Genomic DNA, 14,633 nt, shown 5'->3' on the forward strand with positions numbered 1-14,633 from the left:
GCGTCAAACGTTTACTTAGAAACATGTCGAAATAATAATAAGATTTCATCTCTTTTTTTCATGACCTATGTTTCATCATTTTCATGGCCTAAAATTAACATTTTTCATGATAAGGCCTAACAAAATTAACATATGATATTCAAGGCCTAAAGTTGAGAAAACTCTTACCATGCTTACTCTTTTGAAACATTGATATTGAACGAGTGAATGGAGAAGTGTCGGTGATTTGCGGTAAATCACTCAGATAATCAGACTCATACAATCATTCAGATAACACTCAATGAAGATAAAATATCGCATTGTTGATCAATAAGTTTATGTAAACTGTGTAGTTTCATTGTAGTTTTCGGAGAACATCCGACCATTGCTAAAAATTACTAAGCCAAATAAGTTGAGCCGACCTTTAATAATTTTGGGTGACTTGTAATTTACAACCCTATAATTTTGTTTACATATAATTATAACTCAATACACCAAATCTTGAGAGGTCCCCATAACGAAATATATAATCAATTTCAGGAGATCGATCCGCATGATCCATGCATCTTAATTCATCTTTTATATTTTCAAGTTCATCAATCATAGGACTATAGTTAAGCATTTTACAAACCCCTAGATTGACAGGAATGATCTGATTTGATCGATTCTGGGAGATCGATCCACATCATCCACGCGTCTTAATTCATCTTTTATATTTCCAAGTTCATCACCCATTGTTAGAGAACTAAATTAGTTGCGCATTTTACAAAACCCCAGATTGACAGGAAGATCTGATTTGATCGATTCTGGATCGATCGATCCGCATCATCCACACATCTTAATTTATCCTTTATATTTTCAAGTTCATCACCCATTGTTAGAGAACTAGTTAAGCATTTTACAAACCCCCAGATTGACAGGATAGGTCAAAAGTTGGCAACAAACTCTGTCGGGTTTTATTTAGCCCTATGGGAAAACTGGCGGAATGTTCGCATCCCCCAATGGCATTGCTCAATGACCCACATTCTTTGAGTGTAGAATTATAGTGGAGTTAGGAACTGTGTCACTAAAGATTGTCATGTTTGAGATTCTACAGCGAGAGAAGCAGGCAAAAGACAGGTTTGGGCATGAACAAATTTCTTTCTTGAAAATGGTAACAGAGTTTGCTCGGTAGACTGGAGGTAGACCGTGGCAGAAAGTGCTGTTTGGTGTTTCGAAAGTTCTAAAACTTTTCATCAGCTAGCCTGAGTAGAGAGTTCCATACCCCGGATGCGACTCTATTGGTTCATTCGTATAAAAGCGTCGAGCACAGATGTGGTCTTATACCATTGCGAGGAACTACTTCACGATCACGTAGATTTATTCTCTCCATCTGAAACATTCAAGGGGCTTGTGCACTTTTAAGTGATATTTATAAATTCGTGGTTGGAAATTGGAGGAACGCCTTAATTGCCTACACGTGCACTAGTTAGCGGTTGTTTACTGGCGGCATAATAAATAATGATATTGAAAGTTTGTTGAGATGGAATAACGTCTTTAAATGGTAAGTGAGCTTTATAATAGAGATAATTTTGATTTTGAAATAAAGGGTTTTAATATATAATAAAACATGTACTAAAAGCATATACAAAACAGGTAATTGTTATGTTCTTAGGATTTTATAAATTGGCCAGCATAGTGTGTTCGGCTATAGTCAACCAGAAAAGATCTTGCCCATCTTCTCTGGGTATTAAACCAGTCATATAACGAAATTATAGAGATTCCTTATTGTTTCTGACAAAATAATGTCTAACAGTAACAGTGTAGTATTTGTATATAAATACATTTATAGTGCCTATTGTTGACGATTGTTTAGCTTCTCCAGCGAAATGTTAACTGTTGATATACCGTAGATTATCTTTATCATGCGTTCAACTCACTTCTTAACAACAAATGTAGCATTTTGTCAAAATTTCATCAGTTATAATTATTTGATTAAGTGTACCATATTTTAATATGGTACACTTAATCAAATAATATATCCGTATCCGTTTATTTAAAAATAAACGGATACGGATATATTATTTAGGCCGAAAAAATGTTTTGGTTCTCATCCCCTCTTCCTCAATTTCTGGGATTTGTCAGATTTTTGTTGTTGAGATTTTTCAAAATTTATGATAATATGAAAAACTTAATTAGAGAACAATCACTTCCAAGAAGTTTGTCGTACTCTAGGGGTTTATCACTCAGAATCTCACATTCGAAAAAAAAATATATAAAAAGGGCATCCGCCTTTCCTCGTCAATTCATGAAAATCCTCTGGACAAGAAACAAAATATTAATTACAATTTATATAATATTACTTTTTAAATATTTGTTCAAATGTGGCTATGTTGTTGTTTACACATTAAGTAAGACACATAATTTACCGGGCTGCGATGTCGTGGGTGACTGTATTTACCATGTTTATAGTGACCATGATTTTCCTGTTTTTAAGAATATTATTGAGAAATAAATCGTCTTACAGGTTTGAAGGCACAATGACATATATTTTGGAATACAATAAACGGAAAGGCATTTAGAATAATTGCGTAAATGCAGCACCCAAATGTTTCCATGGTACAATTCAGTTATTGTCATCTCTGTATCGACATAGCCGTTATTAGGAAGAAGATATGTTTTCCGGTATTAAGAAATATAAGAGATTATAACAAACGTTTACACAATTCGAATATGTAGAGTTCATGTAAAAAGAATAACAGTGAGAAGTTTTTTGCATGAAAATTAAGATTATGAAATAAACACTATTTCAGTAAGACTCTTCCTGACGTGTGTTTGCAATGTGTATATAAGTTTTTGTATAATTGTGAAATACTAATTCGGCCTTTATACATCAAAATATTGTGATTGAATCGCATGTCAGTGCCTGTGTCAAATAATTCAATTTCACTGTCTGCGTGACAGCTGTGATGACATTGACAACAACTTGACTAAACCAATCGATCTCAAGATGGGTTTTCAAACTCATTATTTTACCAAGTGCCTATCTTTTTTTTGCAATTGTGAATGTTTTGAACGCCTCTTCTCTAACAATCATAGAATATCATGGCTCTGTTATTTAAACACCTTTGTTGTCAATTTGAAGTGTTTTGTTAGCTTTTTTGTAAGCATATCGCTCCAAATTGATAGAATATGGGAAAACAAATTTACTGTCAATTTCAACAGTTTTGTTGTCTTTTTTGTATAAGCATGCCTTCTCTTGTAATATGTGAGAAGTTATAATAATAGCGACAACTACCAAACAAAATTGTTGTCAATTTCAATGTGTTATTGTCATGATAGAAGACGGCTAAAATGGGAATTGTTGTCAAATGTTCTTTGATTCAAAGATCTTTCTTTACGTCAAAATATACTTTTATCATTGGAACAATTATTGTTTGTTCTTATCATGCTTATGAATTATATTGCCGACGTATACCATTATCAATATTACTCTTGTATGTTTCCGTGTTTAACATTCCGGGTGGGGTGTGTTGCGGGAAGGTGGGCTGATCCCGGAAAATGATCATGTCTGCAAACATGTTTTGATATATTTATACCGGTTATGTTTAGCAAAACACACACAAAATGATGATACAAAATACAAATTATTTCATTATTTTCATAAATACGATACGAACTTTTATATATTTCACAAAAGACAAAAGGACAAGTTTTCCATGTTATTTTCATCACTGCTGCAGAATAAAGAAATAAATAAAAAATAGAGGAACTACAAACAGGGAGGGGGTTGTTATATTCAATGCAAACACCCTTCATATAAAAAATACCAATTTAATAAAACTAAGGTAAATCTCACAATTTCCATATGTTGAAATAATTGGGGAGGATTTTTGCCCTGCTGAAGTGTCCGTGGTATTGCACAATGACTCGGTAGTACCATCTGGTTAAAAGAGGTGCAGGAGGATGCACACAACAAAATACTCATGATGACATTTTCATACATATCATAAGGTGTTAATACATCTGGAATGAAATCGTCGCTGTTTCCATCTTTCTTATTTCATCATCATCTCATAATATTCCAAAATCATCATAGGCTACTGCAGTTACTGTCCGTTTTCCTATACACAATACACAGTGCTCTCACCATTGACGCGTGAACTCTACAAATGATGTACGTTGGAAGAATGGGCACATGCCTAGTTAACATCACTGTGTGAAAAATAACCAGCCAATATTTTAGCTATTCTCCAAACTTCTAGCAAATACATTTCTCTAACATGACCTAAAATTACAGCTAGGTTAGATGTTCAGAAATAGTCGCACTTTTGTAAAATATGAGTGAGTGCAAGGCATAGCTAGCCAACTCCCCGTGTTAATTGAATGGAGATTTGACCGAAAATATTAGTATCGGACCGCTCACTTCTGAAGGATGCCAATAAAAAAGGGTATAAGCTACATTTTAACTATTCTAAATAGGTTCTAGAAAATATAGTTTTGTAACATGTCCCTAATTTTTAGCTAATTTAGATGTTTGGAGAGGGTCGCACTTTTGTGTTTTAGGAAGGATATGTAAACGACAGATAACACCAAAAATATGAAGAAATTATTTCCAAACCGTGTTAAGTCAACAATCATTATGTTGCTCATTTTGAAGAATGCTGGTTAACAAAAAGCAGGTCTTTGTCTCATTTCGTGAACAAAAGTACACATACCATTGTTTCCTTTCGTTTCCTTTATAATCGGTTACCCAACTGAAGCTATAATACCAGCTTTATTGTGATGTCGCACATTGAAAACAGACACTTGTGCACAACCAGAGAAGATCTGATTTAATCAGTTGAGCTGCTTCAATGAGTGTTATCTTGGTTTAATAGCTTTTAATGTCCTGCAAAGGTCGAAATGAATTCTACTGTAGACATGACTGCAACATGTCCCATTTACAAATTGCGCACTTCGCATTCAACACTAATTTGACCTCATGTGTGGAGTATGATTTTTTGTATCCAACCCATCCAAAGGTCATTGGATCAATGTACAAACATATTGGGGTTAAAGAACTTAGGCCGGCAGATGAGTGAGCAAAGGATCCTATTATAGTTTTATTGTATGTTCCTAAGAAAAGTGACTCACCGGGAGTTTCCCAATCTCGCCGAGTCACAACTCGTCTGTAATACTACGTCTATGTAACGTGCCGTTTTTTCTGACGAAAAAAAAAGAATCTTGCAAACTGTGTTGCAATTTTGTAAAAACATCTCCCACGTAATTCAAACACCTAAATCTTGGCACGCGCAAAGGTTTACATTGATAATAAAATTATTTGCGGGGCAAATATTTTGATCGGTCATCTGGCGCCCAGAGATGATTCAGTTTTAGTACGTATCGTATAAAAATGCATTTTTGTTAATTGACATTAATGTTTGGTTTGATATCATTGGTACGACTCTATTTTAATCATTAATAAAAAGTTATTATTTTAATATTTACTAATATCTCCTTTACCATGCATGCTCACTTCAAGTCAGTATAGCCACGAAGGGGGAAAACATAAGACATAAGAAGGAGAGGCCAAATAAGACCAAAAGTGTTTAAAGACTGTTCCCCGGGGCTGCCCCACCTTTACAGAATGATGAAGAATATAATAATGGGGAGAAAAGATTAAGTACCCTTTTTAAATATCGGCGTCGTCTCTTTAGTCTGCGAAATATCGAAAGTCTGGATAAATTTTTGTACCAGTTTCGGGTTCAGAAACTCTTTATTTCCCACCTCATTTTAAAACATTTTTCATGTTTCATCAAAACCATGACCTACATTCCCACGAACACATTGATGTTACAAAATGTGATTTAAAAGCATTAATTTATTACTCGTCGGCTCCAAGCGGAAAGGGAGGTATACAAGTAAAAGGCCCAATTAGAAGTTGAATTTATTTATGTGATAAAGGTTATGTACTATGTTGGAATACTGTGATAAATTCGTGGTCAAAATTCTCTGCGGAGCTTTAATTTATATCTTTAAACGTATTTGCACACTTTTGGTGCTAAATTGTACTTTATTTTAAAGATAATGATTCATCTTTTTAAACATATCAAAGACGTCGTGTGAAAATGAGAATATCGGGTTAAAAATTTACGTTATTTTGATGTTATTGTCGATATACCCGAAATTCAAATTCCCAGTTGGAATTGAAAATGTAGGTTTAGGAGATAGTTCTATATAGTTATTTAAGAAAATCTGAAAGCTTTTCGTCCATCGGGATCTTCTGCAAGCTTAGATTTAGGACAAGGCACCTTTGAAGTTTGTAGCTTACTGGGCTATTCCAATTGAAATCCATACACCCCTATGGAAGAAATGATCTCAATCGCACACACAGGGAGGGAATTTCAAATGGAGTTACCTGAATGGGTGACTCCATTTGAGATCTACACCGAGATAAAAATCACGTCATGATTTTTTCGGTGGAATTGTTCTTTACCGGTATTGGAGCGTATAAAAACATTGGAACACTCTGAGAAAAAAAGCTCTTTCAAAGAAGCTCATCTCGCTATATGAAAGTTAACTCCACATTTAATTTTAACATTATTTACGGAGTAGTAACCTTGGTAACCAGAAATTTCGATACACATTTTTGATGCACCGTTACCTGGTAACGTGGGTGTTTATGATGTTCACATTTGGCCATTTTTTCAAGTAATCTTATCTCCCGGATAGCTGATTGTCCATACTCAATATCGGAAGATCCACTTACAACTGTAATTAGACATTATTTGAACTCAAAATTGTCGTAAATCATCATTTTGGTATTTCATTTAAGCGATTTGTACGACTTGTTACACGCGATGGGAAAATATAGTAAATGGCGTAGTAAAAATGAAATACTATCACTCTGAGGTAACCCGGATCAAACTGAGCTGGATCCAGATCAAATAATGAGCTAATCTGATCCCAGATCATTTTAAATCTGGAACCTAGCTCAAATTTAATCTTAACCGGATCGTAATTGATCTCAAGTGGATCGAATGCGAGTTAAACATGTTGAATTTTGAATCAAATTGATCGGATAAATGCATTTGATCCTAATCCAGATTTAATTTCATCGGTCTAAAACGCGAGAAGAAGGGGTCGTGAAAAGGTCGCCTTATTCTTTATTTGACTACTGTCTGAGGACTTTTATTTCTATTTTGAGAAGTAATTTAAGAAGTAAACATTTAAATCTTCCCACAATGTCAAACTAGAAAACTAATTATTGGAATGGTATTGTAAATAATAATAATGGCCAGCGATTTGTGTTGTAGAGACGATAGTTGCAGTTAAGGCGCGTCAGAGGGGTCGGGATGCACTTAAATATTGAGACAAATAAAGCAGACACACAAGAGATATGGTATGGGTTCTATAAAGGAGATCCCAATGCTTGATATAAGGGGTGTCATTTCCGCCCCATGAGCATGATATTTCTTGGGTGGGGAAACGCAAACAACTTTCGTTTTGATCAAGAATTGCAAGACAAATTGAAATATACTACGAAGATCATGATGTTGCTTCTTCTCATGCTGAACAATTAATGATTAATGAAAGTAAAACGGCGATACAACCAAGATGACAATCGACAATAGATTGATCACGATGTCCAACTTCTGGACAATAAAATGCACATCTGGTTTTCAATCAAAATAATAAACAAGTTTATTTATCATATTCAATCATATTTCAAAACTTCAAACAATGTCGATTTCATAATACACCTATCACCTTTTGACCCGTGTAGCATCCTTATTTTGAAAGATGTATAAAATGTGCTATTCCAGTTGAAATCCATACACCCCTGTGGAAGACATAATCTTAATCATCCACACAGGGAGTGTGAATTTCAAATGGGGTTACCTGAATGAATGAGTTCATTTAAAATCTTCACCCCCTGTGTAAGAGATTAAGCTCATGGCTTCCATAGGGGTGTATGGATTTCAACCGGAATGGTCCAATAGCTGGGGAGTTGTTTGTCTTCTAAAGATGCCGAGTCGGGAGACTTTCTCCCGGAGGCTCTCCAATAGTTTGAATAAGTAACAATGTTAAAAACCAGCACACCGACTGAAATAAGTTTCTAAATATTTATCTAAGTTTCAAAGCTACCTTCAGAGTTGTTAAACCAACACCAACTTGGTTTGCACCCGACTTGGTGCATTTTCAAATTACACCGTAAAAATGTTGACAAGAATTACAATTTATGATTTATTTTGTGGCAATTGTGTTTGCAAATTTTGAACCTGTCATTGTACTGGACATCAGCGTGCTGAGGCCAAATCGGAGCGAGTTAAAAGAAGGTCAAAGTGTCATCCAAAGGCCAATAAGTTCATCTGGGTTGTCTTATGGGTATCTTCCTGATCCGTATCTTTGGGCGTCAAGAATTATCTCATTTCTCTGATTCGGACATGTTGAATTTAGCTCACAGGCTGTTTTCAGGCCACTCTGCCAGCAATTATGCCAATACAACTTAATTTGCTAAAGGTGTGTCCCTAAATGATTGAAAACGCATATTTTTAGACAGATATAGGTCTAATGATTATAAATATAAAATAAATATTGCACTTAAGAAAGAGATTAATCGTCTCCTCCACTTCCAGCTTCTTCTTCTTCCTCCTTCTTACATGTCTTACTCATCTGTTTATTTGTCTTTTTCATTATCATCATCTTCTTCTTCTTTCTTCGTCTCGTTCCTCTTCCTCCTCCTTCTCCTTCTCCCTCCTCCTCCTCCTCCTCCTCCTCCTCCTCCTCCTCCTCCACCTCGTCCTCATCTCTCACATCTCAATCGATCATTTATTGGTATGTATTATTAAAAAGTCTCGTCCGGGGCTCACCGGCGCCCGGTAAAACTGCCGCACTTACAAAAGTTTAACAACACCATGCACGACTGCATTACACCAAATCATTCTCGAACATTTCATTCCTAATATTGCATTCATTTGAGATTATGAGTATTAGGAGCCTGCATGAGAGTATCTTTTTACTAAATGCATATTGATAAAAGTTTGGAACTTCGGAAGAATCTCCTTTTAAAAATAGTAACTTGGTTTATAATAAATGTTTCGTTCAAGAGAGTTGTTTTTCAGCATTATCTTAACAGGAAGGTCCGATAACTCTGCGTTTAAAATTACACCGATTTTAGAAAGTATAATAACTGACATACGCTCAACAAAAACATGCAGCTTACTGTAATTTATTGAAGTATTAATAAATTGATAAAGGTATAAATATGGATTAAGTTAAACCCATTTGAGTGACTGCAAAGATGAAATAGCAAGCGATAAGCGCTAAGTATCTGATATCTGAAAATTGTGACCCAAATATTTGACATCTGAGACGCTTTAGTACACTTGATAATTCCACTGACTGATGAACCGATAACATGACATTTTTTCTGATCCTATTTTTGTTATTAAAGTTTAAGGTTTCAAAAATTTTGTTTTTATTTTGTATATTAACAGTTTGTTATGTTATTTTAGAATTTATGTAATAATATCGCCGTAAACAGGTCAATCTATGAGCGCTTAACACAGTAACAAATTTACGTGTGCGGTCCAAGTTTCAAGCGTACAGAAATATCTATGTTAATATTATTTTAAGAAACTCTTCCCTATAGCGGTGTACACACATGACTTTTAACAGGGCACCTATCAAATTCACGTTGGTCTAGATTAAACTGCAGCAAGTGTATTTTGTTGTCCGAAGGATCTTGAGAGAAACCTCTGTCGATGACCATTGGCGACAATTTTAATGTATATGGAATGACGACTTTGCAAGCTTTTGGAAACTTTGGGCTATTCTAGTTCTCCCCCTATGGAAGACATGACCTTAATCTCCCACAAAATCGGCGTAATTGCAATTAGACCAGGTCTAACTTTAGACCTAGTCTAAACAATGAGGTAAATCAGTGAGTACCAACGTCACCATGCTTGCCTGTCACTTCCGAAGAGCCGAATAGTGCAACTCCAGATTATTTCGCTATGAGCCGGGTACACTATTTTCCACTCCATGGGTGACAAACAAACATGGTGAAGTTGGTATTCTTTGTTGTACCTCGTTGTTTAGACCAGGTCTAAAGTTAGACCTGGTCTAACTTGTTTTGTGCATATAGACGTAGGACTGGGGTTTCAGGCAAAATTCTATTGCTCATGTGTTTTCTATTGTTGAAGACATGTCTAAGACACCATATTGCTATGGCATGATTTTTTTTACTGTGTAACATTGTCTCAGAAAATTTTGCCCCCCCCCCAAATAAAAACCAATCAGGTCAGGATACGGTTTAGGATTATGGTTATTGGGGCGTGCTATATTCTGCAGTGATATTTCATATAAACATCTCAAAAAAGTAACTAACCCCCTTAAATAATGGCCATTATTGAAATAAGGGCTATTGTATTACAAATCTGTAACATGCGTTGGAAGCAGAATTTTTTTCTGCGCATTTTGACACCTCATTTGATACGATAGCCCAGAAAACAATAAACCACCGGTCAATTTAATGTAGTGAGGTCCAGATTTCAAAGTTGCACTTATATTATATACAAATTTTTACAATACAAAAACACTTAGATATCATCATACAGATTTCCAAATCTTTGGTTTTATACATTGATTTAAATGTACGCGCTGTGACGTCAATATTTAGACAATTGCTGCAAATGAGGTGTCAAAATGTGCAGAAATAAATTTTGCTTCCAACGCATTTGACAGATTTGTAAATGGGCTATTCCAGAAAATAGATGCACCCCCCCTATTGAGGAGTTCGGATATCCAGACTTTTTGTCCAGTTGTGACTGTTAAAGTGCCCAAAGGCAAAAAAATCCGGCAGAAAAGTAGTTCAAAATCATAAATCCGCAATTTGGGAGCTCATTTTCAACATTTCCGTGATTTTTCCTGCATTTGATTGGATTTCCAATCTTTTTCCAGTGACATGGGCAGAAAGCAGACTTGGAAATCCGGACATTTCTTTGATTAAAAAGTTACTCCTCTATAGGGGGTGTGCACCTATTTTCTGGAATAGCCCAATACAATCACCCGTTTTTGAATAATGGTCATTATTTAAGGGGGGTTAGTTACTTTTTTTGAGATGTTTACAATAATGACTTGATTAGTTGAATGTGGTGTGATTTGGATTCTAGTGTGGTATGAGTACCTCCATTGTCATGATTGTCTCAATTTTCTGTCTGGCAAACTTTAGCCGTAAACTTGAGCTTCAACTTACGGCTACTAATATTCTATAACTGTCTGATATGGTGGTCCCCATGACGAGCCTTAAGGACCAATCTCATTAATGACTGTGGATGGACAATATGGACTTCAAAAGAGATGCGACCGGTTTTCGTGTTTGGAAACATTTTGAAGAAAGACCAACCTTAATTTTATATCAAATAAAATTACATTATTTTGATAAGATGTCGTATACAGTATATTGGGTGTTAATGGCTTCAAAAATAAATGTTGAAAAGTTTGCATAACCATGATATGTAACCTGTACTAAAATAACTGTTTGGTCCTTGTGTTTGGTCAATGTTAGGAAATATTAATTTTCAAGAGAAGTTCAAAAATTATCCCTTTGCATGGGGAAACGCTCTGCACTTGTCATATTTGTCTTCTACCCCTGCAGAGTACCTAACAATCGCATAGAATGAGGACGGGGTGAAGACAACTTAACCAAGGGCAAGGTGTGTACCCACGCAAAGGGATAATTTTAAGAACTTCGCGGAGATGCTTAGAAAATGAGGCTTTAAAAGTTGAACTTGAATAATCATATTAATCGGAGGGGCACAGCCGTAGGGAAATATTGGTTGTTTAATTAATAAATAGTTTGTGGTTTTAAAGTTGGTCTCTGGCCTTTCAGATGTTCCTTATTTGCTGCTGGGGGATGGGGGTTGACACATTAACACTCAAGGCATTCAAGTGTCTGTTGCAAGAGTGACATCTTCTTGCTATGAATTCTGCTTGAAGTGAAATTGCAATTCAGAAAACGGCGAATGAAATATAAAAAGCAGTATAATGTAAGAAAGGGTTGGGAAATATTTATTCTAGGTACATAGGCCTATTCAATCGTAAAGAATAAGAAATTTCATGACTAATGGCGAATTCATGACTTCGCGATTTATCATGATTAGTCATTTACGTGCACTACTAATTTATTACTAATTGAATGACTAATTAAATGACTAATTATTTATCAAAAATCTTGTATGACTAATTTTAGTTAGCCGAAAATAAGTCGAATTATACCTTTTTTGACTAACTTACGTTTAAGGTGTAGCTAATTCTAGCAATTAACTGAATAATCAAGAAAATCGTCACTTATTAATAACAAATGATTTAGAATATGTTATGGAGTTGAACGGAATAGTGTTCAGCTTTGACAATTGCATTCAAACTTAACTCTCTTCACGCGGGCGTCGACTGCAGACGACATGTTTCAAAAACTTTTAAAAAAATAAAAAAAATTCAGAAAAGTAAATTTTCATGACCATATTTGGAATCAGCATGAAAAATGCATTAAAATGAGTACAAACAAGCCTAGTATTGGTTCAGTAGTTCTTAAGATAGCTCTTGATATTTTGAGAAAATATTTCAAAACTTAACTTTTTCCGTTGAAGCGCATGGCTAGCACGCAGAGCATAGAACATTCATGTTAGTTGAAATGATGTTCCTAATTCGTGCTGTCATCATGTTGTCCCACAAGACTAAAGATGATATTTGCATCAGTCATGAACGGCATCTCTCGAGAGAGCTAGAGTTAGACATGTCCTAAAGTATGCCATGTTATGCATCTTTTATATGATCTATAGAAATCGCCGACATCATGCCATAATTGATTTATTAGCTTCAGAAACACCTTAAATATGTTGGACAGAGTAACGACCCTAGATAGCAAAGTTAGTTGTCTTGTAAATGTATATGGCTGTCCCAAATGAAATCCATACACCCCCTATGGAAGACATGACCTTGATCTCCAACACAAGGGGAGTCGATTTAAATGGAGTCACACATTCAGGTATAGACCCCATTTAAAATTCACTTCTTGTGTGGAAGATTTAGGTTTTGTCTTTCATAAGGGGTGTAAGGATTTCAACTGGAATAGCTCATAGGCAGTCAAGTTAGCTCAATCGATAAGGCGTTCGACTATGAAGCGAGAGGTTGCGGGTTAGAATCCTGGCGGTGGTATCTCGTGAAAAATTTAGTTAGTTTGAAATTCCCCCGATTGACAAGGAACTTACTGCTAATTGTCTCGTTGTATGAAACATGTAACCCGTATACGGAAACTCGGGGAGCCAATCCTGGTTGAGATGGTCATTGTGTAATGACTAGGGTGTGCGCGCTTGAAGCTGCAAAGTCGTAGTTGTTAAATGGTTTATGGAATGATATAAGGCCTTGTGATCAGCGACAACCTGTAAAGTGTGCTGAGGCTTGTGGATCAACGTCTGGGCGTTGTGCCTGTGCTTAGCGCACTATAAATCATTGCACTTTCTTTCTTTTAAAATTTTTTTTATTTAGGACCTAAAATATTTTGATCGCCCCATATTTTACACCACCACCCTCACCAAAGTATTTATGAACACTCCCTTGACTGGATTCTGCTATGATGTTAACTCATTTAACAATTTATTACTGTTAGTGTTATACGATGACTCACATGACTTGTATCGTACAAACATGCATGGAACCTCATATCGGTATTTTATGGTTCTTGCCAAAATTAAGGTAACTTTTAGACAAACTAGTAGTTGAACATATAAATATATATATGTTCTGTTTCAGAGACGGCTTATGTGATATGTAGAGCGTGCATAGCTATTTGTTTAAGCGTATCAGTGGCTTGAGGCCAGAGGAAACGAGTGATTTTGGTTCGGTTATAGATCTGTGTGAACTGAAAATAACATTTCTTACCTTGAATGTCTTTTCTGACCAGAAATGAAGAACCGAGTTCCTTTTTGTAGGAATTTATTTTTACCTGAAGTATCCGGGTGCCGTCTATCGGCTTGCCAAGTACGCGGAATTTAATTTGGTTGCCGATCGGCGAATCGTAAAGCTTAACAATCATAATCCCTGGACGAAAACGCGCGCCTTAACGCTCATCTGGTAACAGGAATCCCGTTGATGAATTTGGTACTATACTGATATTGCCGGGATTGCAATGGAAAACAGAAGAAGAGCAAATAAAAATATCAGCTAGCAATCAAGCAAACAAACAAACAACAAAAGGCAGTAAAAAGACGCAACCCGGGGACGCAACCCTCCCCCCCAAAAAAAATTAACACCCAACAGTAGAAAACATTGAATTATGATATAAACCAAATGCCCAAATGACAGCCTAATTATAACTACATACTTTAAACTTAAGAAATAAAATAATCACATGATCACAAAAGCCTTGGTTTTAAAGTAGATGGTACCTGGGATTTGATCATGTAGGACGAGACGAGTAAAAATCAGTGCAGATTCTTGAATGTCGATTCACCAGTCGTGACTATAGGCTTATATGGGCTAATGATACATTGACTGACATACGTATTGCAATCAGTAGCACTTAGGCTATTCCAGTCAGGAAATGTCCTCCCTGTCATGAAGTAGCTTCGGCTATTCCTGTCAGGAAATGTCCTCCCTGTCATGAAGTAGCTTCGGCTATCCCAGTCAGG

General features: G+C 35.8%; 1 protein-coding gene across 2 annotated transcripts in view; it reads left to right on the forward strand.

The window, feature by feature from the left end:
- LOC140139761 (uncharacterized) overlaps positions 1-14,633 on the forward strand; it is a 149,825-nt gene that overhangs the window by 99,178 nt on the left and 36,014 nt on the right. Inside the window, exon 1 of one of the 2 annotated variants that reach the window (XM_072161466.1) lies at positions 1,202-1,522. The exons of the other annotated variant lie outside the window; for it this stretch is intronic. The gene's annotated coding sequence lies outside the window, so the exon portion shown is untranslated. Of the gene's footprint in view, positions 1-1,201; positions 1,523-14,633 lie in introns of those variants that run through there. 2 annotated transcript variants of the gene reach the window in all.

Source organism: Amphiura filiformis, chromosome 18, assembly GCF_039555335.1.
Source record: "Amphiura filiformis chromosome 18, Afil_fr2py, whole genome shotgun sequence".
In the NCBI taxonomy this organism is placed as follows: domain Eukaryota; kingdom Metazoa; phylum Echinodermata; class Ophiuroidea; order Amphilepidida; family Amphiuridae; genus Amphiura; species Amphiura filiformis.